This window comes from Boleophthalmus pectinirostris, unplaced genomic scaffold, assembly GCF_026225935.1.
Source record: "Boleophthalmus pectinirostris isolate CB_2022bp ecotype Guang Dong unplaced genomic scaffold, ASM2622593v1 HiC_scaffold_19, whole genome shotgun sequence".
Lineage (NCBI taxonomy): Eukaryota > Metazoa > Chordata > Actinopteri > Gobiiformes > Gobiidae > Boleophthalmus > Boleophthalmus pectinirostris.
In genome coordinates, this window is record NW_026571140.1 from 4,489,148 (window position 1) to 4,512,169 (window position 23,022).

General features: G+C 38.9%; 1 protein-coding gene across 1 annotated transcript in view; it reads right to left on the reverse strand.

Moving 5' to 3' along the window:
• The window catches only part of trip4 (thyroid hormone receptor interactor 4), a 275,020-nt gene that overhangs the window by 156,548 nt on the left and 95,450 nt on the right, over positions 1-23,022 (reverse strand). The window lies entirely within an intron of this gene.

Sequence of the window (23,022 nt, forward strand, 5' to 3'; positions counted from 1 at the left end):
GGTATTTTTGAGCTAGAAAAATACCTGCAATTAAATAATGCAATGATACATCCATAGAAACAAGCAGGTGATGGACCCTCCACCAGAAAAGTTACACAATGCACGTTTGACACAGAAACTCTGCATTTTTAGACTGTTTTGTCTGTTGTTCTCTCTTCTATTGTTATTATTGTGTATTACTTTAACATGAAATGTCGGTTCCTGGTGAGTGATTTCATAAAATAAATTTCCCCCAAAAAGTGTGACTTGTAGTCCGAAAAATACAGTATGCCTCTCTTTACTGTTGGCAGGTGTCAAATTGGTCAAAAATATGGACACCTGGAACATTTCTTGTATAAAACTGGGACAAATCATTGGTTTTGGATAAATCTGCTGGGACAGGGGCCACAAGGCTCCAAACTGGGACTGTCCCGGGTGAATAGGGACGTCTGGTCACCCTAATCACTATGGTAACTCCTCCTAAACATTCCACTATTAGAGATACATGTGGGTCCGGTCAAGTGGTAATGGAGGGAAACGGGGTCAGATTTTTTTACATTCAAATAGCTCTTGTTCAGAAACTAGAGGGACTATTGAAATAAGTAAAGTATCAGAATGTAGGAAAGAGTTACACTCCAACAGGGTAAAGTTAAACCTGTGATATTCTTTCAAGTTGTTGACAAAAAGTTTAAAAAACTCATGTCGGTAACGGAGGGAATGAAATATGCAGCACTTTTTGGTCAATAAATCCAAACAATGATAACTCTTGGTTCTCACTTACATATCCTTAACAAACTGGTTTGAATATTTGCTTCATATAGTTTTCTACCATATGGTACAAGTTTAGGTTGAAAAACCTCTTACTTTTTGAGTCATGAGATTTTTTATTAAGAAAGGTCATGGTAACGGAGGGAAAAGTAACGGAGGGAAAATTGTGCAAACAAGTAGAAGGTGCAGGATTTTACATCATTTGTCACTTTTTTCTTCTGAATACTTTAATATTACTTCAAAATGAAAGGAAACTATTTCTATAAAATATGTCAGTCCTTCCAAGCAAATTTTTTATCATTTAAAAAAAAAAAAAAAAATCATATACCTTCATCAACAGTTCAAAGATGGAATAACACAAGATATGATGAAATACATCCATTTATTGACATGATTTGCAGGTCTTTGAAATTTGGGAAATAATTTTTGTTCCATGTTTCATACATGGTCTGTTTAAAATGTATGGAACTTTACAATCAAAAATGGTACAGAAAAAAGGTCAACAGTTTCATAAACTAGAGTACGTATCTGTTCAATACATTTTTATATCAGATGCATTAACTTGAATTTTTGGCCTTGCTCTTTACTTGTGCTTGACCGGGCCCTGTACATGGGCCCATGTACAGGGCGATATCACCCGTAAGTTGGCTTGTGGGGCCCTGTGAATTTGCATAGTTTGGTTATAATTTAGCTCTTGGGCATATAACAAACAAAACAATTGCGATAGTTGTAGTAAAAGTAAAATGCATTCAGATACACGTTCATAATTCATAACAGTACTGCAGAGTCCACACATTAGCTCCCAGCCCCTCACTCCTGCTCGCTACGTCTTGTTTACCAGCGCTCACCGTCTGTAGCGGATGTGAGCTATTTATTCCACAGGGGAAGGATGCAGCGTACAGTTCTCCAGCAGAAAGGAGGAAATGTTCGCTGTACACACACTCAGCCAAAGAGCTTTCAACGCTCCCCGTGACCTTCAACCACCGCGCACACCAGCCAAGCGCCCGCAGAACACTGCACCCGAAGCGTTGACATCTTAAATTATTACATATTAAGCGATTTTCTAATGGTATCCTCATCAAAAACAGACCTGGAGTTGTGTTTGGTTTCATTCACGCACATTTAACACACAAACCCTGCATATTTAGGCTGAGTTCTTCTCTCAAACAGAAAACACCCGGAACCACTTTGTGATGTCATGTGGTAATACAGGAAGTGCTCCGTTGTGTTTTTAAACTCCACATACCTTCACTAGAATCATTTGGATCATTCAGTCCTGGAATTGCCAAACTCTACTGTGCAAAAGATAAAAGGTAGCTGTGACTTAGTAGATTTATCAGTCGGTTTCACTTCGTGGAAACCGTCTGACCTTGCAGCATTAGGATTCATTCGCTCAACAGTAGGCGGGTACTTTTTTTTTATTAATTAATTATTATTTTTTATTTATTTGCAAACTACATACATTACAACAAATAGGAACCAAACAACATACAAGATACAAGACAGACATTATGATTGAAGATTACATACAAATAGGGACAAAGGTGACGGGGGCTGGTGACAGTGTGAACCTTATATGTGTCTGTGTCTGTGTGTGCATATGCGTATGTGTGTGCGCGTGTGTGCAGGACGTGTGTGCAGTGCGTGTGTGTACGCGTGTGCATATGTGTGTGTGTGTGCGTGTGTGCACATGTGTGTACATGTGTGGGCGTGTGTGCAGGGCGTGTGTACGTGTGTGTGTGTGGGGGGGTAGACAGGCCATGCGCATGATTTACTGTTGACTTGTATTATTACTAGTTGATTTGAGTATTGAAAATTAGTTAAATGTGTGTTGGAGTTTTTGCCTTTTGTACTTTTTTAAAATTTAACCAAACGCTGCTATTTGGTCATGATGTATGTAATGCGCCAACTCCCGTAGGAAGAAGGACAATAACGTCTTTCCCCTTGATAAAATTCACCAAACATTCTCTTTGTTCCGGCTTTAAATAATTGATCTGGGGAATCGTTGCCAACACAGAATGTCTGTCTTCGTCTACATCCATCTCCATGTTTTGTTTACTGTTGTGCTGTTCCACAAAAGGGACCCAGACAGACGCCAGGAGTTTGACATCATGGCTTCACAGCTTTTTGCTGATTGGCCGATGCGCGGTCTACAACTTCCGGGGTTCTTGCAAACCGTCTAGTGTATTCCGATTCTGACCGAGTCGCTGGAGAGAAATGAAATTGAGTGGAGGCACTAGGTCACGCCTACCTGACCAGTGAATTTGAAAACTACCTCTTGATTTTCAACAAAAACTGACAGGGACTGACTGAGACTTGTTAACATCACAAATCAGTTTACCTATTGTAGTTCTATCCAAGTTAGATCTTTCTGGTCAGATTAAAATAAAAATCAGATTATAGGTCCTATATTAAGCTAAATTGACTCTTGTGAGCTTTATACCATGTTATAATGTTGTTGCCTGATCTAAAACAGACTTGGAGTTGCTGGTGTTTTGTTTCATTCACATGTGTCTGAGTAATGCTTTATTATTAGTCTGTCTACATCCCCAAAGCTCAAAATGCTCTTTTCCAATTTATGATGTCATGAAGCGGTAGTTTTCAAGTTTTAATAGTAGTAGTTTATTAGTTTATTTTGCAGCACTACAAAACAAAACATAAACTACTTCTAATGCCAAATAAGTTTAAATAATGAAAGAGTTCCAAGAAAAAAAAGCAGCATATGAACAGCAAGTTTGCATTTACAATTCCACTCACGACTTACTGTATATATAAGACACAAAATATAACTTAATAAATAAATATAACACAAACAAAATGTACTGCATAATTCATTCACTCCAGAGCACTGTATCTTTCAAAGCGTAACGCTTTATACTGTTAAACTTTAAAAAAAACAAAAACATCACTCAGGTCGTTCCACACACTAACCCCTCGAACAGAAATACAATCACTTTTTTCTTAGTTTTTTTTAAAGATGCCAGTTTTTTTTGTTTACTTTTTTCCCGTTCATGGTCATACAAACTAATAATAATGTTAAAGGGATAGTTCGGGATTTTTGACATAAATCTCTATGTCATTACTGTGAGCAGTGTCGTGCATCCACACTGACTCACCCCCGACAGTGTCCGGTGAGCCCAGATACTGGCCGTTTTCGGTGCTGACGAAAATAGTCCGGCAAGTTGGCTGGGGACTGTATAATAAAGCGTTTTTCTTCTCAAAACAATATGTGTTCAAAAGAGTGATACATTTGCATCACAAAACCATCGTCGCCTAAAAAGTCAGACCTCATAATCGCTTGGCACTATTTTCTCTCCGTTCGTATCACTGCGCGCTGCTGCCAGGTGCTCAATGCTCGTGTCCATGTTTGGACAACTTCCGTAAACACAGAGCACGCTCGCTGCGGTTGATGTCGTCGTGTCTCCAGTGCACATGTGGGACACTTTCGGGCTGTTTACCGTTCACAGTGGAGTCACACACAAGTCGCATTTAATTGGAAATGTGAAAGACCTCGCAAAAACATCAGATTTCACAAAAAAATCGGAATTGAGCGTTAAGCCCTGCAGTCTGAATGTAGCCATAGATCAAAATGTAGGGTAATATGGTTCATTTAAAGTCTAAATTGCTTCTAACAAAGTAGTTCTTTCAGCTAGCATCACACTGCCAGGGAATTTTGATCAGCTGCAAAGTATAGCACACAGCTGTTATGAATTTTAAAAGCGTCTTATGTTCCTTATCGCGGGGAGACTGCTGCTGGGAGAGATTTGTGTACTGGACGTGCCAAAGCTGCTGCCAGAGCCGAGTGTGAACACGGCTGTATAAAAGCCAGGCTGCGGTACATTTCACAGAACCACAGTCCAACTCTGCTTAATGACCGCCCATCGAAGTCCCATTAAACCCATTTCCCTGCACTATATTAGCCCAGCTCAACACGGCTTTCCACAGATCATTCGGAGCACTTGGATTTCACTGCTTGGAGTTCACAGCGCAGAAAGACGCAGTGCAATATGAACATTAAATAGAAGAATATCATGCATTTCAGAACATGTTTGTAGAGGGCTAAACCAGGGAGGGCATCTGACGCACGAGGATATTTAGTTCTTAAAAAGGGCAGAACGGGTTGGGGAGCGAGGAAACTGCTTTCACAAATTAACAAAACACTGCAATTATGAAATAGTTTTACATGAAGTGTGATCTCACCGGCTTTACATACTGTATTTTTCGGTCTATTAGTTGCACTTTTTTTTGTGGTCTGGGTGTTTCCTGCGACTTATATATTAAAATGTTCACAGTGACAGCTGCGAGAGGCTCTAGTCATGGGTGTCAGTATCTGCTGCTCCTGTACCACTGTCACTTCACTCTACTGCACATGTCTCCTGCAGAAAGAGCCTCTGTCCTATCTGTATCATGTCAGTCGATCGCACCGTTACTTCTGCACCACTGAACAAGTTAACATTTAAACAAACTACTAAAGACGACTGAGAAGACTGAACATGTCCCCAAAAAGAAAATCATATTGCACTACTGCAGATTACAAGCTGCAAATCGTGAAATCTGCAGATGAAAACGGTAATCGAGCAGCAGATTGAAAGTTTGGAGTGAGTGAGAAAGGATGCACCCTGCAACTTTCCTGGAAGTCACTGGATGGATGGACAAAGCCTGGACTTCAGTGACACTGAAACCATCCTGTCGGGATTCAGGAAGGCAGAAATAATTCTAACTGGAACTGATGCTGAGTCTGACGACAGCTACATAGAAGAGGAAGCGGCGGTTTACCTCGGGAAGCCTCGGAGTTGCTCAGAAGTGACACCGAGGATGAAGAATTGAATGGATTTAGTGATTTGGAGTGAGATGGAGAGTTGTTCTGTTCTGTTGTTTATGTTATAGTTTATCTGAAGAACTGTTCATATGTGACGTTAACAGTCTGTTGTTCTCTCTTCTGTTGTTATTACTAGAACTTGACTTTCAATAGGAAATGTCGGTTCCTGATCTCTGATTTTATAAAATAAATTTCTGCCCCAAAAGTGAGACTTATATATGTTTATTTCTTTCTTTCATCTTTATGCCTTACACATTTTTTGGTTGATGCAACTTATATTTCAGAGCAACTTATAGTCCGAAAAATGATATTAAACATTTCTATCATCTTGGAGACCAAACTAGACCAAGTTAAAGGTCAGATCTGTGGAGAGGTGATGCCGCTCACAGTCAGAATGTCTGTTTTTCTAGGTATTTTTGAGCTAGAAAAATACCTGCAATTAAATAATGCAATGATACATCCATAGAAACAAGCAGGAGATGGACCCTCCACCAGAAAAGTTACACAATGCACGTTTGACACAGAAACTCTGCATTTTTAGGCTGTTTTGTCTGTTGTTCTCTCTTCTATTGTTATTACTTTAACATGAAATGTCAGTTCCTGGTGTCTGATTTCATAAAATAAATTGGTCAAATTGGTCAAAAATAGGGACACCTGGAACATTTTTTGTATAAAACTGGGACAAATCACCGGTTTTGGATAAATCTGCTGGGACATGGGACATGAGTAAATAGGGACGTGTGATCACCCTAATCATGATGGGGACTGCTCCTAAACATTCCACTATTAGAGACACATGCACAACGACAACGAAATGTCAGTTCCTGGTCTCTAATTTATAAAATAATTTCCCCCAAAAAGGGTGAAGAATATGTTTTTTCTTCTTCATCACACATTTTTGGCTGGTGCAGCTCACACTCCAAAGCGACTTATAGTTTGAAAAATACAACATCTTGTAAAATAAGTCCAGCTGCACTTTCAGTAAAAATGAAACCTTTACTATTGTGTATATCTCTTGCACAATATCAATCCAGTTCTCCATTGTTGGTCGCTCAGGTTTAAGCCATTTCTTTGTTATTGCCTTTTTACTTGCAGCCAATGGAATGTAGAGTAATCTCTTGTTCGTATTGTTAAAGCCGTCTAGTACAAGGTTACCAAGATACAAGCCATCAAATGACAGAGGGAGGAAAACAAACACCAGCTTGGTTCTATGGATAGGTCACTGCTCTGCCTCAAATGTTCCACAGTGTGACATTAAACAGCTCTAACTTACATTTATTGAATTACAGATTGTTTTATAGCTCACAGACACCAAGAAAAACAGGCATTCTGAGTGTGTGCCTCTCCACAGATCTGACCCGTAACTTGGTCAGGTTTGGTTTACTGTAGGAATGCACAGATACCGATACTGGTATTGGGAATTAGCCCGATACTTCCTTAATAGTCTCATACTTGTTAAACATTTGTCGATACCGCGCACCAGTGCCACTATTGAGGGGTGTCAAATTATCGCGTTAATTGCGATTAATTAATTACAGTCATATTTAGCGCGTTATGTTTTTTAATCGCGTTAATCTCATTTTTAATCTCTAACTTTAGTGTTTCTGTATGCGAGTTGCTTTATTATAAAACCTGTTTTTATGTGTTGTTGGGACAACAACACACACACACAAAACACATTTATAATTTTTTTATTTCGGTAATTCCATTCATTGCCGGAAACCCACACAAAACGCGCGCAGTAAGAGCGATGTAAACATTATGTTAACGCTGGCGGCGTCAGTCGCACAATGGACGAGGTGGAAGAGCCAGTAGAACAGAGGCAGCAGTGCACAGGTAAAAACACATTAGTGTCTTGGAAATTCTTCTCCCGACGTGAAATATAAAAGAAAATAACAAATATAAAATCTCCTACAACTTAAATGTCACTGGTGAAAACAACCTGCATAGACTCATGATGTCTGCACTACTGTCCTATAGTGACCTGCCACATGAGGGGACACGCACACAAACACACACACACACACAAACACACACAAACACACACACACACACACACACACAACAAACACACACCTTCATCATCGTCATTAACCTGAGAACGCGCGGACCACGTTTCCTTCCGTAGACACTGCGCAGACACCGACCTGCTCCCGTGAGCCGCGTGTGGATCGTGTTTTCTCGCGTACGCTGCGTAAACCGCGCTTCCTCCTGTGCGCCTCTAAACCAGAACTAACACCAAGACTAAAAAAACCAGGACTAAACCAGGACTAAACCCAAACCAGACTAAAACCAGACTAAAACCAGGACTAAACCACTAAACCAGGTCTAAACCAGGACTAAACCAGGACTAAACCAGAACTAAACCAGAACTAAACTAAAACCAGGTCTAAACCAGGACTAAAACCAGGACTAAACCAGAACTAACACCAGGACTAAAACCAGGACTAAACTAAGGACTAAGTAGGACTAAAGCAGGTCTAAACCAGGACTAAAAACCAGGACTAAAACCAGTGATCTCATATATAAAGCATTTCTCTATCAATAATATTTTTAATATGGTTAAGGAAAGACTGGACTTTTTATTGTCTTTAAGTAGACAAAAGTTATTATGTTCAGATTTCCTCGTCTTTGCTACTTTACAGCAAACAGTTTCTTATTCATGGAGACTTGGGCTCAACAGCCAATTTGGAGAGATTTGTTAAACAATAAATGACTTTATAAAGTCACTTTTTTAAATCTATATCAGTCTTTTGATCTGCCACAATAATGTAATAATGAATTTAAATGAAAATACCTCAAATTGAAGGCTTTTCTCAGCAATTTTTAGGTGAGATTAAAATGAGATTAATTTGATTAATTAATTACAGATCATAATTAATTAATCTCTCAATTTTTTAATCGCATGACAGCACTACCACTATTACACGACACATTACGCAGTATCCTGGTTTCAGTATCCCGAATAACTGGTTTCTCATATAAAGTGACTGTACATGAGTGAAATGAGCTGCGCTGCACATGTACGACCTGCACAAGTATAATCTCTGAAAAGTTTAACATGAACCATCTCCAACAGGATAAACACACAGAACAGACTCACCATCAGCAGCACATCCTTTGTCGCAGAAAGAACAAACATATTCTTTAATCTGACAGAAGCTGAACCGCATCAGCGCACAAGGAGCGAGCTGTTTTTTTTAACGCTTATAGTTTATGCAAATGAGCCATGTGGTTTTAAGTTTTGATTCTGTAAAATGTAAACAAATGTGCATAAAGCTGCATTAAACAAATTAAAATATCATGGTTGTTTGTATTTTTCCTGGTTTATTAAACAAATAATTTTTGCGCTTATGCATTTGTGAGATTATGTCAAGAAATCAGGACACTCCATTTGATCATGTACAACAGGTATATGAGTATCCTGGTTTCTCGGCATGCATGTACCCTATTTTCCGGGCTATTAGACGCATTCTTAAGCTTCTAACCCCATCAAAAAAAACGCGCCCGCAGAGCGCCCTATACACGAATCCACTGGGGTGTCCCAGCACGACTTCAGTAAACTACAAAGCTGCACCACCTGCAGAAAACACACACAAACACACACAGAGCAGACAGCGACCCTCTCGGCGAAACACACCCACAGACACACTCATCACTCCACGCCGACGAGGAACGGAACGGAGGAACGAACCGAAAAAGTGAGTGCAATGTGCCACTTCTAGACACAACTGAACAACTGAGTCACTGCGAACACGCCGACAATCCGTTGGTCCCAGACAGCACCCTCCCTACACGCCACAACTGAACAAAGCCCAGAGTCACCGTGAACGCCACAAACAAACAAAACCTCTCACCCATCACACTGTTGGGTTTCATTTAAAGTCCGGTGCGGTTTATTTGTGAAAAAAGTTAGAAAACTGACCATTTAATGACAGTGTGTCTTATAATCCAGAGTGACTAATAGCCCGGAAAATACGGTAAAAGCATATCCCGAATACTGCAATAACTGGGAAATGGTTAATAACTGGGATACTGATGTGCATGGAAACACACTCAGTCTATGTTCATGGGGGTGGGGGTTAAAGTACTGGTATCGGTACTCAGTATCACCAAGTCCCGAAATGATTATAGTCATACATGTATCAGTTTTCAAAAAAGTGTTATCGGAGCATCCCATTTTCCTGTTTTCACATTTTGGACTAAACTAGGACTAAACCAGGTCTTAAACCAGGACTAAACCAGGACTAAAACCAACTAAACTAGGACTAAACCAGGTCTTAAACCAGGACTAAACCAGTTTTCAAAAAAGTGTTATGGGAGCGTCCCTAATTAAATGCCATTCCATGAAATATTCCAAAGCTTTTCTTCATATCCATGAAGAAAAACTTTTGATGGACTCTCCACCAGAAAAGTTACACAATGCACAATGTTTAAAATGAAATATCTGAAATTCAGACAATCACATTTAACAACTCAACATGCATCAATAATACAGCTGTTCAAAATAATGAATACTTCCTGTCACTCAAATAACAGTCACCTAAAGCAAAGACATCTTCATTACCAGATCACAACTTCAAATACTTTGGAAGTATACTGTAATGTTCAAAGTCCCACAGATAACGTAAGACTAAATATTGCAGGCAGTTTCAAAACATCGACTGCTTCTGGCTCAACTCCCACGCCCAACAGTGCATGCTCTTGTTGTGTCTTTGAGCAAAACATGTGACTTGTTCACCATTTGAGAAAAAAACAGTTTTTTGAATAAATATGTTTCTGAGAGAGTTTTGTTTTTATTACAAAATACAAATGAGTGAAAAATGGAATTATTAGGCTATCATCTAAAATAGCACTTCACTTAAAATGTCTAATCTAATAACGTCAAGACTCATAATCACCATTCTGTGATCAAAGCATGTTTTGACTAAAGCACAAGGCTGAATTTTTACTAATCCATTACAAATCCTTTTTCATTATGTACAAGCCACAATCATAAAAATTCAAGAAATAAACTCTCTGAAATATTTCACTCTATGTGCCATGAGTCAGTGTTGGGAAGGTGACTTTTAAAATGTATTCCCCTACAGTTTACTGATTACATACCCCAAACTGTAGTTTGTAACGTAATCCATTACATTACTTAAAGTGAGTAATGTAATCTGAATACTTTGGATTACTTGATATTGTCATGCTTTTTAAAACTACATGAATGTAACAACCACATCCTGAATATTCTTGTTTGTTCTCTTTAAATTGGCCTGGTTTAGTCCTGGTTTTAATCCTGGTTTAGTCCTGGTTTAGTCCTGGTTATAGTCCTGGTTTTAGTCCTGGTTTAGTCCTGGTCTTAGTCCTGGTTTAGTCCTGGTTTAGTCCTGGTCTTAGTCCTGGTCTTAGTCCTGGTCTTAGTCCTGGTCTTAGTCCTGGTTATAGTCCTGGTTTAGTCCTGGTCTTAGTCCTGGTCTTAGTCCTGGTTCAGTCCTGGTTTAGTCCTGGTTTTAGTCCTGGTTTAGTCCTGGTTTAGTCCTGGTTTAGTCCTGGTTTTAGTCCTGATTTAGTCCTGGTTTAGCCCAAAATGTGAAAACAGGAAAATACCACCATGTAATCCATTTATTTCAACAAAGTAACTGTAATCCAATTATCACTCACTGAAACAGTAACTGTAACTGAATACAGTTACTCATAATTTGTACTCTGATTACATAACTCTGGTACATGTAATCTGTTACTTCCCAACACTGCCATGAGTCTATATAATATGTGGGTTTGACTTTCTGAAATGTAGGACAAAAATATAGAACTTTTTCAGTCAGTGCTGTTGCAGCCTCTGCAGCTCAGGGAGGGAATTCTGTAGGTTCTGAGCTTCACATGAGGTCTAGTCTGTCCATATACTGAGAATGAGATAAATTTGGCTCTGGAAACACAGGTTCAGTTGGAATTGTAGTTCCTCTTCAAACCAAAGCTGTCCAAAATGAGTAAAGGATTTTCAAGGTTTTCATTTTTCATTCCGTACTCTTCTTTTCTCTCATTTAATGTCTCCCTCTTTTAAATTTTGTGATGATTATTTATGTTTTGATTTGTTTGTCTTGTGATTTTTATGTATTTCTTATTCTGTAAAACACTTTGAATGACTTTGTGTATGAATTGTGCTGTACAAATAAACATGTCTTGAGTAAAAAGTGCATGTACAAAAGTATATACACCATACTATCTTATCTAAACATGTGTGAATGAAACGAAGTACAACTCCAGGTGGGTTTGGATGAATTATAACCTTAAAAAAAAGCTAACAGAGTGTACCCAATGTACCAGTGTGTCCTTTAAGACGCCCCAGACAGTGTCTATAAACACTGAGCCTGACCCTGTGAGTACAGGGAGGTTAGAACAGTACAGTGTCTGTCCTGATAAGGCCCAGCGCTGCTCCAGCACTGACACAGCACTGTGTGGAAGCGGCACAAAGTCCACTGCTAAGCTCTGAGTAAGATGAGCGTTAGTGTCCTTATCCCAGAGGTGATGGGGGAGAGGAGGGAAAGAAGGAAAGGAGAGGAGGAAAGGAGAGGGGGAGAGCTAATCTATATACAGGACAAGGTGTGCAGGACGGTGTAGTTGGGTATTTAACACACTGTGGGTACAAAAATCTGTACACACACTTACATAGAGGACAAAAATCACGTCCCCATGACTTATAATATAATTTATAGTCCTTTATTTTTAGACCAACAGCATGCAGCAGCTTTAAAGAAACTATGACAGGTTGGACAACTCATTTTACTAACACACAGTTAAGATCGTTATGTTTAAGATTTCGTTTTCTAAGTTTATTTATAGCCAAGACGTTGTAATAGTATCATCCATTCAAATCAAGTCTGGCTATCCTTCTGTTGTAGGGAGTATTATACAGTATCTCTGGTGACAAAGGCCAAGATGATGAGGACTGAGCAGCTGATGTGTGGCTGGCACAGCACAAAAATGCAATTTCATAATATGTAGCAAAATGATCAACAGTTTCCAAATTGTGACTGTAAATAATGTAATAGTCCTTTAGTCAGGCTGGCGCCACCTAGTGACTCTCCTCAATTTCATTTCTCTCCGGCGACTAGGTCAGGAATCAGAATACACTAGACGGTTTACAAGAACCCCAGAAGTGTGAGTCCGGGCACCAGCCAATCAGAGAAGAGCCATACTAGGCCTGTAACGATAACAGATTTTGCTGGACGATTAATTGACCAAGAATTTATTGTGATAAATGATAATATTGACATTTTGAGACCAATTTAAACTAATATAATGAGCAGGGAATAAAAATGCAAATACATCCTTTCAAAGATCAATAAACTTTACTTTTTTTAACACAGGAACTGCAAGACAACCAAAAACAACAGGTCTAAATAAAATAGACTTGTTAACAAAAAATAGCCTAATGTGTCTCACAGCAAGGACTTGTGAACAAAAATGCACTTGAATAAACCATTGCTGAACCAAATACAACCAAATCAATTAATAAAATGGATTATTAAGTCTCTAACAAAATTGTCCTTAAAAGTGATTTTAGTCACTGACTTCCATTGGAATATTGTGTCTCGTCTCTCTGTGGCTGCTGCTGTGAGACTCTGCATTTTGGTCATTTAAATGTTCGTATTAACCCATTGACGCCTGATGCTGCACAGCGCTGAGTCTCCTGTCCGGATTGTCTGGTGATCAGCGTAACTGGTAAAGGCGGGGCCACACCTGGAAGCATGGGGGGGCGTGTCCTCCTCTCGCTTCCATTCACTCCCATAGAGAGACGCAAATCTGCCGGAGCTGTATTGTCGCGTTAAACCTTCTTTATCGTGGTGTATTATTTCTCCATTGAAAAATAATCCAAATGTATCCCGCACATGTTCCCATCAAGACCTGGAGTTTGAAGTAACAAACGTTGCTCTTTACTGCAGCGCATGAACGCGCTCAACCACTGGATCTGTTCGCTGTTCCAGACGCTCCTATAACAGGTGCCATATCACTATGTCGTGTAACAAATAAACATGGTCAAACACAAAAATGGACAACATTTAATTAATCATTAATCATAATAATTAATCATTAAGAATTTTGTCGATTACATTAATTTTTAATTGACAAACTGAATGTAGGTTGCTGTGCGTAGCGTAGGGTGACCAAACGTCCGTTTTTCCCTGGACATGTCCTTTTTCCACATCTTGTCCTGGCCGTCCAGGGTTTTTTTTATAAAGTGAGGCAAATGTTCAGGTTTTCATGATCTTTAATTGGGCCATTAAACTGAGCATCTTTCGTAGCTCTCTGTGCATCAGAAGGAGCGAGCAGACACAAACAGTTGGTCAGCCTGCAACATGCCGAAGCACAAATGCACATTTAACGATGACTTGTACAAGAAATTCCCCGCTTTTTCGTCCCGGTCGAGACAAGTGGGAGTCCATGTGCACAGTGTACAAAGCAGGTACATATGTTTCGGTGTCCAGTGGCGGTGCCAGGGACCTCAAAACTCACCGAAAACATTCAAAAGTTTTGCCAGGTGAGAGTAGCAAAATGTCGATGACGCGGCCCCACCTCACACGCTGTCCTGGTTTTGACAAACGGAAATATTGTCACCCTAACCTGTATTCCACTGAGTCTGTCCTTTAGAAGAAGTTGAACCGCATCAGCGCACAAGAGCAGTTTTTTATCTTCACTTAGTTTACGCAAATTAGTGATGAGGTTTTAAGTTTTGTTTCTGTGAGACTTGTGCAAAGCTGCATTAAACACATTATAATGTCAAATGGGCTGATGTGGATCTAGAGTGGTTATAGTTTAGTAGTATGGTAGTAGTATGGTTTAGATTAGTAGTAATAATAATGATGATAATTTTCATATAAAAATGTTCATGATTAATCAATAATCGATCGTTAATTCTCCCGACGAGCGATTAATGAAATTTCATCGAATGCCCATCCCTAATCTCTACACTCAATAGTTTTCATATCGTACATTCTCTAGAGTACATATGTTCTCCTGGCTTCTTCAGAGCATTAGATGTCCACATTCTGCTCTTAATGCGGGTCGGGCAGTACTTCAGTTGTGTGCATGTAAACAAGTGACTCATGACTTGACAGTACATTCTCCAAAGATCAGCCTATGAGCGCGCTACAAACAGTACAAGCTGTGCCGTGTAATTACCGCCACACTGCTGCTGCCGGAGAGCCCGATCTCCCCCAGGACCCGGAGAACCTCGTGTAATCTTTGCGTCAGCTGCTGCGTTCTGCCAGCCCCGCGGTCTGGTGAAGCATTCCAACGACGTGACATCAAAACTTCACCGTCGTCAAAAATTCCTCGCTTACCTTATGCATTCTGAGCATCCTAATAAGTCACCGCGATGAGTTTGAGAGAAACTAAAAGCAACTAGCATGCTAATCACGCACTACAAGAAAGTACAGAGCAGTGGGCGAAGACAGGAGGTAGGTGACAAGTTTGTGATTGGCTTTACATCAAGAAATTGTAGAAATAAATCCGGTCTACATGATCCCGGTGTTTTAATTTCACCATTTTGGCTGTTAACAAATACCAACAAATTACTTTCCTTCAGGGAGAAGTTATTGCTTTGTCTGGAATGTTTCACACTATGGCATTAAACCTTTTATCATAGAGACGAAACTAGGCCAAGTTACAGGTCAGAACGTCACTTTCTCAAACTCAAGTGCCGGTCAGGGTCCCTTTTGTGGTACAGCACAACAGTAAACAAAGCGGTCGAGATGGATGTAGACGAAGACAGACGTTCTATTGGTTAAATTAAAAAAGTACCTGCCTACCGTCGAGCAAACGAATCCTAATGCTGTGAGGTCAGATGGTTTCCACGAAGCGAAACCGACTGATTAATCAGGCTAATCCTTTTGAACATTTCAGGAAAGAAGCAATGACATATCCACAGAAGGGCCCGGTCAAGCAGAAGTAAACAGCAAGGCCAAAAATTCAAGTTAATGCATCTGATATAAAAATGTATTGAACAGATACATATGTACTCTAGTTTATCAAACTGTTGACCTTTTTTCTGTACCATTTTTGGTTCTAAAGTTCCATATGTTTTAAACAGACCATGTATGAAACATGGAACAAAAATTATTTCCCAAATTTCAAAGACCTGCAAATCATGTAAATAAATGGATGTATTTCATCATATCTTGTGTTATTCCATCTTTGAACTGTTGATGAAGGTACATGATTTTTCAAAAAAAATGTATTTATGATAAATGATAAAAATTTGCTTGGAAGGACTGACATATTTTATTGAAATAGTTCCTTTCATTTTGAAGTAATATTCAGAAGAAAAAAGCGACAAATGATGTAAAATCCTGCACCTCCTACTTGCTTGGCCAATTTTCCCTCTGTTACCATGACCTTTCTTAATACAAAATCTCATGAGTCAAAAAGTAAGAGGTTTTTCAACCTAATCTTGTACCATATGGTAGAAAACTATATGAAGCAAATATTCAAACCAGTTTGTTAAGGATATGTAAGTGAGAACCAAGAGTTATCACTGTTTGGATTTATTGCCCAAAAAGTGCTGCATATTTCATTCCCTCCGTTACCGACATGAGTTTTTTAAATTTTCTGTCAACAACTTGAAAGAATATCACAGGTTTAACTTGACCCTGTTGGAGTGTAACTCTTTCCTACATTCTGATACTTTACTTATTTCAATAGTCCCTCTAGTTTCTGAATAAGAGACATTTGAATGTAAAAAATCTGCCTCCGTTTCCCTCCGTTACCACTTGACTGGACCCAGAAACAAGCAGGTAACAGCCAACCAACCAAAAAGTTATACAGCGCACCGTTAACTGGTTGTATTTAAAGCGACAGATTGATTTGTAGATCATATCAGTTGTATATTTTTTAATCAATTCAATCTGGTAATACAATAATACTGTGCTTATTACAAAGAACACACTTAACCTTTTGTATTTGACAGTAGATTTGACTGATTTGCTGTGTCCAGATTCCAATTCCAAGTTTATACTGAGCATCTATGGACAATATAACTAGTCCCTTTGAGACATTTCCATGCCAAGACATAGAATTAAGCTTATTTGCTTATTTCTGAAAAGACAATCTCTCAAATGCCTCTCAAATGGGTCTTTCAAATGCCACCAGATGCTCAGTGGAGGTCTGAGCTCCAACTGTGAGTAAATGTAACATATACTGGATACTAGATCAGTGCTTCAGTTATTTTCTCCCTGAATTACTGATGTTATTATTATGTACTGTTGTTCTGCCTGAAAAAAAGAATCCAGAGTTTTGATTTGGTGGGATTATAACTATTATAATAACATGAGTGATAGTTTTACACCGATCAAGAAGCAGTTTGTGAAGAAAAGTAGAAAAAATGTTGAAGGAAGTAGAGAGTTCTAAACACACTGAAGACATCGCACTAGGGAGAAATCTATCCAGAACTCTTTTTTCAGATACTTTAAACATGATTTCAACAAAATAAAGGTGTTTTCTTATATTTGTATTTGTCAGATAATCATTTCTGTGTACATTAGAGTCATTTTGTTAGGTAAAAGTTATGGAATTTCCTAGTGTAATGTCACAATTTCCAACCAGAAAGTAAAAAGTTTAACTCTTTCCCCCATGAAGACGACATTTGACGACTCCCCTTGTTTCCTTAAAGACATCTTTTGACACCTCTGCTGTTTCAGTAAAGACGTGATTTGACGACCATTAGAAACGGCTTGGTTTTTCACATGTAAACAGAAGCTGTGATATGTCGGGGCCGCTACAACCCACACTCGTCTGACCAATAGGATTCAAGGATACGTTTTCGCAGATTTTTTCTGAAGTTAATCGAAGTAGTGACGATTGTAGCTTTCAGAAAAACCACAACATGAAACACATGCAATGGAAAGATCGCGGCGCACAGTTTGAGAAATAATGAGGAGCGGGCATATTTTATGGATAAGTTTAGAGAAAGTGACTTTTATAGATTTCAAAGTGATGATGAAGTTGATTATAAAGTGGAAAACAGCAATAGCGACGGACTTTCGGAGAGTGAAACGAAGATGAGAATGCTGGTGATGCGTCTGTATGAAGACCTGCGATATCCAAACAAACTATCCGGGACTTTATACTCGATTATGTTGAAGAAGAAAAATTCCATGTTTATATCTGGTTTGCTGTAGTGGTGTCTTTATTGGTTGGAAGTTGTAAGCAGGCAGATGGTGAGCTTCAGACATGCATGGTGTCTCTGGAGGAAGCTGACCATGAGCAAAGGTATAGCAAGTAGGGATGGGCATGATTAGTCGATTAATCGATAATTGATCATTAAGAATTTCATCGATTATGTTAATTTTAATCGACAAACCGAATGGAGGTTGTTGTGTGTAGTGTGACCAAACAGGTCTGTACATGTGTCTCTGCATCAGAAGGAGCGAGACACAAACAGTGGGTCAGTCTGCAACGTACCGAAGCACAAATGCATATTTAACGATGATTTGTACAAGAAATTCCACGCTCTCCGTTGCGTTCAGGACAAGTGTGAGTCCATGTGCACAGTGTACAAAGCAGCACATATGTTTCGGTGTCCAGTGGAAAAAAGTTTTACCAGGTGAGAGTCGCGCAATATCGATGACGAGTCCCAACCTCCCTCCCCCCGTACAGTGTCCTGGTTTTGACAAACACAAATCTGGTCACACTAACCTGTATTCACCTGAGTCATGTCTTTTAATCCGACAGAAATTGAACCACATCAGCGCACAAGAGCTGTAGTTTTATCTTCGCTAAGTTTATGCAAATTAGCGATGTGGTTTTAAGTTTTGTTTCTGTGAGAGTTGCGCAAAAATGAATTAAACACATTATAATGTCAAACGGGCTGATGTGGCTCTAGAGTCGTTACGGTTTATATGTCGTAAAGTTGAATTTATTTATGCAAATTAGTAGTGCAGATAGTAATAATAACGATGATCATTTTAATATAAAAACGTTAATGATTAATCGATAATTGATTGTTAATTCTTCCGACGATCGATTAAGAAAATTTCATCGAATGCCCATCCCTAATAGCAAGCATTTTATACACAAAGAGGTGGGGAAAGTATGCAGATTAACATTTGGCGCAATTTCACAGCAATAACAAAGAACCCTCATAAACCTCCTTTTGGTAAAACAGTGGTCATTGTTTCAAAAAATATGCATTTCAAGTACAGCTGAGATAAGGAAGGACAGCAGCAGGGGGCAACAGGTGAAGACTCCAGAGGCCTTTGATGGTGTCATGGGTAAAGTCTTTAAGTGTAAAACACATCACATGTATTCGTTAACCGGAATGAAAACTAAAACTAGAGAATAATTACTTTTCTTCCAAAATTATGAACCAAAATTGCCCCAAAATCTGGATGTTGCTCAGGCGAGTCCTTTGAAATAGTTCAGTCTTTTTTTCCAAGATGCGATGGATGACAGAATCACTACAGAAACAAACGCTTATGTGGAGCTCTGTGCACGAGAAAGTAACCAAGATGACAAATACTGAACCCCCACTGACAAGGAAGAGTTTTATTATTATATTATGACATTATAATAAGCTAAATGAGTCGAATAAGTTAAATGGAAAAAATGAATTAGGTCCACACAGGTGTACAACAGGTAAAAACAGGTGTACACTTGGCTATATTTTATCTGGTGATATGAAATCTGTTTAAATACTTTGACAAATATATTTAAATTTTTTTTAATGAATATAATACTCAGAACATGCAGATATCAGATGCTGATGTAGTTTTTTGTTTTGGATTTTGCACCTGACCAGGTAAACTCTCATTTTCAGTGAGCTGTTATAAACCTGTAAATGAGTTGAATCACATTTAAACATCCAGAAATGAAGAGTTCAGAGTCTAAGGTTTCCAGAAATACCGGTAACACTTTATAATAACTACACCTTATTTAGCCTTAATAAAGCATGAACAAAGACTTAATTAATAATGATTCAGGCTTAGTAACTACTTAATTACCACCTGAATTAGCACTTAACTTGCACTTAATTTGCCTGTGCTGTAAATAGTAACTCAATACTTCTTAATTACTCGTGAACTAACCATTTGCATGTTTACAAATGCATATTTAAGTTCACATTTGAGCATTTATTAATGATTAATAAGCTATGAGAGAATGATTTACTAATAATGCAATGCAATGATCATTCAGGCAGATGTTATCTGTTAGTTAAGTCTTTCTGAGAGCTTTTCTAAAGTGAAGACTAATTATGTTTATTAAGCATTTGTTAAGTTTGGTCAAATTCCAGAGAAACAGTAATGTATTACTAGTAAATCATTCTCTCCTGGCTTACTAATCATTAATAAATGCTCAAATTTGTACTTAAATATACATTTACAAATGCACACAAATGGTTAGTTCATGAGTAATTAAGTAAGAAATACTTATGAGTAACTATTTACAGCACAGGTGAATTAAGTGCAAGTTAAGTGCTAATTCAGGTGGTAATTAAGTAGTTACTAAGTGTGAATCATTATTAATTAAGTCTTTGTTCATGCTTTATTAAGGCTAAATAAGGTGTAGTTATTATAAAGTGTTACCGAAATACCTAATATGTCTGTGTTTCAATTAAGTTCATGAGTGTGAGAATCATTTATAATCACTCGTGGAAGTCTGTTTTCTTTTATGCAGTTATGTTCTATGGGTAAGCCTAGTCATATATGTATGGGTTGTTCCTAATAGGGGGAAAGAGTTAAACCTAAAATTGGCCAAACTGTGAAAACGAGTATGAATGTTCTTGCAATATAGTGATCTTAACTGTGTTTTAGTAAAATAAGTAGTCCAATCTGTCATAGGCTCTTTAAATAAAGCACCATGCAAGTATAGTAAGTTTACAGGCCCAATAACAGCAGATGTAGTGAAATGTTCTTGACCGCCCTTCAAGTTACACTCCCCATAAAACTCCGTGTGACTTTTATCTACGGCTCCTCTGGTCCTGCCTTTATCATAACGCGGTAATAATGGAGGTGCGGAGTCAGTAGCGCAGTGAGCGTCAGAGGGGATTAGACTTGTGAGCGGGACCACCTTCACTTCCTCGTACGCCCCGCTCTTAAGGCTCCCATTAAACGCGCGTGGGAGACAGCGGTAAATACAGGGATTACGTTTGCAGGTGCAGTCATTACGCCGAAGAACTTGGAGGAAAGTGTCGGTGTGTGTGTGTGTGTGTGACGTCCTGGTGGGCACTGTTAGCGGTTCATTAGCAGCTGACACTTTGCGGAGGGAAGAAGAGCTGAATGTTTATTTTACTGTTCATTTACAGCTGCAGTACTTGATTTTTACACTGTGAGAGGATGAGGGACATTTTTAAAGGTGCACTGCGCAGCTTTTTCTGGTGGAGGGTCTGTCACCTGCTTGTTCATGAAGATTTTGGCTCCGTTTACACTAAAACGAATCACTGTATCACTGTATCGGAAACAATCTGTGTCCGAAAGTCTTCCCTATCCACACAGCTTTGAGCACATTTGTTTACGTTTTACAGAAACAAAGCGTAAAACCGCATGGCTCATTTGCAAAAACTAAGCGCTCAAAAAACAGCTCAGTTATTGTGCGCTGATGCGGTTCAGATTCTGTCGGACTAAAGGACATGACTCAGTGGAATGTGAGTGTTCTTTCTGCGACAGAGGGGTGTTCTGCTGATGGTGAGTCTGTTCTGTACGGAAGCCGAGAGGGGTCACAGCAAACGCAAACGCCGCAGCAAATACAAGTGCGACAATGCAACGAAAAACCACAACAAACCAAAAAAAGCCACAACGGAAATGATCGCGGGACTCTATTTTAATGCAAACGCCGCAACAAATACAAACGCCACAACAAATACAAATGCCACAACGCAAACGCAAATGCCGCAACACATTAAAAAGCCACAACACATTAAAAAGCCACAACGGAAGTGACCGCGGGACTCTATTTTCCGACGGACCGATCAAGCGGCAAGTGAAGAAGAAGAACTACAACGTGAAACGAATAATGATAAAACAATAAATTACTTTTACTAAAGTTTCCATCTTCTCCGTTCCTTTACTTTTCACTAACCCTGAGATTTGCGGAGTTTCCATCTCTTGCCGTCACCGTCTTCATACATATTTTGCGTACAGCCTTGTCAACATTTGCTGGCTCTCGCCTCTCATTCGACCTGAAGCCAAAATGCTGCCAAATTGTAGAAGTACTAATTTTTTTTTTTTTTTTTTGGGACCAACTCACTTGCAGCTGGACTTGCCATCTCGTCATAACATTATATTAGGTCCTTACGTGATAGATTTTTTAAATGACGGTAATGAAACCAATACCGTTGTTTACTTTTTGATCCCGCCAGATACCTTAATACCGCATTACAGCTCAACCCAGGAAATGCTCCACTGTGTTTTTAAACTCCATACATCTTCACTAGAATCATTTGGATCATTTCAGTCTGGGATCTCCCAATCTCTACTGAACTGAAGGTAAAAGGAGTTGTTAACTTCAAAATTACAGCTTCATAACATCACAGAGCAGTGGAACAGAGCATTTTGAGCTTTGGAAATGTAAACAGAATAATAATAAAGGGTTACTCAGGTTTAACATGTGTGAATGAAACAAAACACAACTCCAGATATGTTTTTGATGAGGTAAAAACATTCTAACATGTCTAAAAGCTCACAAGAGTCCATTTTGTGTAATGTAGGACCTTTATCTTGACTCGAGAGGTTGGGGTCAGCAGGCACAGGATGTTGCTGGGCCGTAAACTCTAGAGCTGTAGACTGTAAACTGTAGGGCTTTAGTCATTTATTCGATTAATTGGTCTTACTTTATCAAAATGTGTATTAGTTTTGATTATACACTACCGTTCAAAAGTTTTAGAACACCCTAATTTTTTATTAGATTTTATTGCAATTCAAGTCGAGCAAGTCCAATGAAGAGCTTGAAATTATACAAAGGTAAGAACTGAACAGACAGAGGTTAAAAAAAAGATAAAAGATACAAAACACAAGTCCAAGCTCTGCCAAAACTACCTCCGGAAAAAAGAACAAGATGGTAAAGCTTGAAAACATGAAGTGTCCAGACTTAAACCCCATGGAGCTGGTTTGGGATGAACTGGACAGAAGAGTGAAGCAACCTACAAGTGCCACACATTTATGGAAACTTCTGCGACAGACTCGGGAAGAACTTTCTGAACAATATTTGATTTCTATTGTAAAAAGAACGAGCCGCGAGTGTGTTCAGCTGTTCTATCTGCCAAAGGTGGACACTTTCATCAATCAAAAGTTTAGAATACGATTTGGTCAACAGTAAACAGTAAAAAACTAGAAAAGTGTGGTGTTCTAAAAAGTAAAAAAGCAGATTAAACTCATGATTCACAAGTTTTAATCTGTCCTTATATAAATGCATAGTTATCTAGCATTTTTTCCCTTCATAAATAGTTGTTTGTGCATGAACTCTTCTTGCAGGTGTCG